A 4,403-nucleotide genomic window follows, 5' to 3' on the forward strand; every position below is an offset into this window, starting at 1 on the left:
GATCGGTGCGGACAAGTGTTTGCAGCACGCGCCTGAGAAGCTGTATGTTCAGTACACAAGCATGCTCTGTTCCTTGATGATGTAACAGCTGTATTGTTGTGAACAAATGAATTACGTATTGAAAAAAAGACTTTTACGTTTGACTTTTGGGTGTTGGACTTGCTAGCAGCAAGAACTGGTTTTATACTGGTTATTAAACCAGACACGTTATAATTGTATCTGTTAGTTTCTAATGGCCCAAGACAGGGCTGACTCATGAGAGTTTAATGCTTATGTGAAATTTGTGAAGTTGTTTTATTGTGGAGATGAAAATATAACAGAATTGAACAAAAGTACCCTGAGAGTACAGAATCATTTCAAGTGTAGAAAAGAAGTCTATTTTGAAATTCCCTTAACCAGCTAGAGTCTTAAGAGAAGAAGAGTTTGTGAAGATCGATGCAGCCGTCTGACCCGAGAAGAGGATCAGCTGCACACAATACGTGAGTCAACTGCGAGAAATGTGTCAGTCTTTCACCCCAGTACCACACAGTCTCTTGTCGTTCAAAGACCTTTAGAACATGGTGACCTAAGTGACAGGACCAGAAGAAAATGGGAATTTTCTTCACAGAAACGGGAAGAAGATATTACAAGTTGCCATAGATACCGGACATAACAAGTTACGAGAACTGTTTCCAATAGTTGTATTGAGTCCAATAAACCAGTGGAAGAAAGTTGCAGGTACATTCCAGTAAAAAATTTGAGAAAGTAATAGTGAAGAAAACTGGAGAGAAAGCCTCAATTTTTCAACTAAGAAGATCGGGTGTGGAAAATAAGCATTATTCACATATGTACATCGCACTGATGCTGACACAGTTAGCAGTCACCAACGCTGACTGCACCAGCTGCTGCTCACCAGTGCTGACTCCGTGTCTGCTTGCTGATGTCACATAAACCAATGTTCAATGCTGCTGGTGCCAGCGATGTCCACCAGCGCTGATTACACATTCGCTCACCTACGCAGTGAGAAGTCTACACTGGGTGAGCGTGAAATAAAAACTTTATTATTTCTAGTAAGACATGTGACAAAATATGGGGGGAGGGGGGGGGGCTTTTACTGTGTAATTGGTATAATTGAAATTAGCATTAGATGCTCACAAGAGCTAAAGTCTATAGAAGCATGGACAGTATACAACAAGTTTGAGAGACATCAGAACCAGCCATGGCTATGAGAATTGCTAAAGAAGGGCCTGACTGGTTTGAAGTAGTGAATTTAATCAAAGCTTAAAATGCCCACATGGTAACCTTGAGACAAGAATTAAATGTTAGATTAGAAGAGCAAAGTGCTAAGTTTGATGACAGAAGGCTTATTCAGCCACTCTAAGTAAAATATTAGATGCTCAGAGTGAAATTTTAAGTAATCAAAGTGAAACCTTGAACAGTCAAGCAGCCAATATAGTTTTATTAAAGACTGAATTTGACTCTTTAAATAATAAGGTAGAAGATATGAAATTAGATTTAAAGACTTAAATCACTAATTCTTTGAATACTCATGTTAATCAACTATTTACTAAATTTAACCAGAGACTGGATGAGTGATTTCAGAATTTAGCTAAAAAACTGGGATTTGATATTGAGGATAAATGTAATAAAGTAGAATCAGAATTGAGTGAAAAATTAAAATTTTGTGAAAATGTATGTAATCTTAAATCTCATTCTGTAAGACAGGAAATTGATATTTTGCAAGAGAGCACAGTTCGACCTAAGGAATTAATATTGATTATTCAATCATTAGTATACAAGCTGTTACTACATGAGATGTCAGTTTGCGAGTAAATATTCAGAAAAAAATTTCAAAGAAAAAATAGTCAACCTTGACATAAATGTAAGAAGTCCGGAGGAACCTTTTGAGTTAATTATAGATCGAGAAATTACTGAGAGTACAACCTCCAGAAATGTTGCAACTGTTTCTTTTCTCAAGCCTAAGGACAGTAGCAAGGCTATAGAGAACTCATGGAGAAAATTCAAACCTGTCCAGAACAGATTAGAACATAAAATAAATTTACTTAATGTAGTGCTTCCTAGTAGGATGGTAATTGTTTTGTTGGGTGGGGGTGGGGGGGGGGCTTTTCACATAAAATTTAACGAGATCTATTGGTCTGTAAGCAATCAAGTGTGTCATATCCATGGGATCTGGGTGGAGTCACATGTTCCCCCCAGGTACGTTAACATTCTGTGTTAATGGGCGGAGTGACAACTGCTGGCTCCTGAGTTGTTTTTGGTGTTCCTTCCAAGATTAGATTTCCTGCACTGAATTCCCTTCAATTCTTAAACTATTCTGTAATCTGTTCTTGAATTCTTAAACTATCCTATAACGTTAGTAGTTAGGAAACCAGATATGACTACAAGATTGGGACCAATTTAAGAGAATCACAGACGAACAGTGATCTCTAGACATGAAATGAGTCAAATAGAATATAGTACTAGTATAAAGATAATATCAGGGACTATTCAAACAAAACAATATCTAGATATCAGAAACTGAACAGAATATTTTATGTGTGTATAATATTAGTAAAGTGATTAGCTAAACCACTATTTGATTGTTGTGTATAATTTTGTATTTGTACAGAATATTTTATACCTTTTATGAGATGTAATGTAAATAGAAGGGCTTTTATCACTTTTGGGAAGGGGTGGATGGTGCAAGTACAAACATGACTAACACTAATCACACACCCCACCTTTCAGACAACCCTCACAGACAAGTGTAACTGATTCTTCACCATTTTGCATTCCATAGGTGTTGCTAAGTTTTTTCTTTGAGGGCTTCGAAGGTGAAGGTGAGAATGTCCATCTGTAGGAGACATTTAACATCATACCTCCTCTGGCTTCTCTCTCAAGTACCGGCGAAGTAGGGATCCTGGGGAAAGAGGGTGGGAAGGGTTTCCTGTCTTTGGGGGCTATCTTCTTTCACGTCTTCAATCATAGCAACCATCTCTACTTTTTACTTTCTTACTTCTTACTTCTATCTTTCCCTCTTTCCATATGTACATACTTCTAGCACTGAAGGCCTTCTTTTTTCCGTGGTTTCCAATAGCCTTCAACTTATATAAGTAGGCTGAAGAATCAGGATACATGAACACACATCTACATACATGCAAAGATACTTAAACACAAACAGGAGAATTACAGAATGAGATTTTCACTCTGCAGCGGAGTGTGCGCTGATATGAAACTTCCTGGCAGATTAAAACTTTGTGCCCGACCGAGACTCGAACTCGGGACCTTTGCCTTTCGCGGGCAAGTGCTCTACCAACTGAGCTACCGAAGCACGACTCACGTCCGGTACTCACAGCTTTACTTCTGCCAGTATCCGCCTCCTACCTTCCAAACTTTACAAAAGCTCTTCTGCGAAACTTGCAGAACTAGCAATCCAGAAAGAAAGGATATTGCGGAGACATGGCTTAGCCACAGCCTGGGGGATGTTTCCAGAATGAGATTTTCACTCTGCAGCGGAGTGTGTGCTGATATGAAACTTCCTGGCAGATTAAAACTGTGTGCCCGACCGAGACTCGAACTCGGGACCTTTGCCTTTCGCGGGCAAGTGCTCTACCAACTGAGCTACACGAGTACCGGTCATGAGTCGTGCTTCGGTAGCTCAGTTGGTAGAGCACTTGCCCGCGAAAGGCAAAGGTCCCGAGTTCGAGTCTCGGTCGGGCACACAGTTTTAATCTGCCAGGAAGTTTCATATCAGCGCACACTCCACTGCAGAGTGAAAATCTCATTCTGGAAACATCCCCCAGGCTGTGGCTAAGCCATGTCTCCATAGTATCCTTTCTTTCAGGAGTGCTAGTTCTGCATGTTTCGCAGAAGAGCTTCTGTAAAGTTTGGAATGTAGGAGACGGATACTGGCAGAAGTAAAGCTGTGAGTACCGGTTGTGAGTCGTGCTTCGGTAGCTCAGTTGGTAGAGCACTTGCCCGCGAAAGGCAAAGGTCCCGAGTTCGAGTCTCGGTCGGGCACACAGTTTTAATCTGCCAGGAAGTTTCATATCAGCGCACACTCCGCTGCAGAGTGAAAATCTCATTCTGGAAACATCCCCCAGGCTGTGGCTAAGCCATGTCTCCGCAATATCCTTTCTTTCAGGAGTGCTAGTTCTGCAAGTTTCGCAGAAGAGCTTCTGTAAAGTTTGGAAGGTAGGAGACGGATACTGGCAGAAGTAAAGCTTTGAGTACCGGATGTGAGTTGTGCTTCGGTAGCTCAGTTGGTAGAGCACTTTCCCGCGAAAGGCAAAGGTCCCGAGTTCGAGTCTCGGTCGGGCACACAGTTTTAATCTGCCAGGAAGTTTCAGGAGAATTACAAATTAGGAACCTACAGATGAAGAGGAAGGTAATGCTTTTGATGATCAAACAAGTAAGTCAGTGAC

At 40.8% G+C, this 4,403-nt stretch overlaps 3 non-coding genes across 3 annotated transcripts; 2 read left to right on the plus strand and 1 right to left on the minus strand.

Annotated features, from left to right (window-relative positions):
* Nucleotides 1-3,236: 3,236 nt before the first annotated feature.
* Trnas-cga (transfer RNA serine (anticodon CGA)) lies at nucleotides 3,237-3,311 on the minus strand. The gene has a single exon. It is a non-coding gene; the product is annotated as a tRNA-Ser (tRNA).
* Nucleotides 3,312-3,625: 314 nt separating this feature from the next.
* Nucleotides 3,626-3,700, plus strand: Trnas-cga (transfer RNA serine (anticodon CGA)). The gene has a single exon. It is a non-coding gene; the product is annotated as a tRNA-Ser (tRNA).
* Nucleotides 3,701-3,925: 225 nt separating this feature from the next.
* On the plus strand, nucleotides 3,926-4,000 carry Trnas-cga (transfer RNA serine (anticodon CGA)). The gene has a single exon. It is a non-coding gene; the product is annotated as a tRNA-Ser (tRNA).
* Nucleotides 4,001-4,403: the final 403 nt, after the last annotated feature.

This window comes from Schistocerca gregaria, chromosome 4, assembly GCF_023897955.1.
Source record: "Schistocerca gregaria isolate iqSchGreg1 chromosome 4, iqSchGreg1.2, whole genome shotgun sequence".
Classification (NCBI taxonomy): domain Eukaryota; kingdom Metazoa; phylum Arthropoda; class Insecta; order Orthoptera; family Acrididae; genus Schistocerca; species Schistocerca gregaria.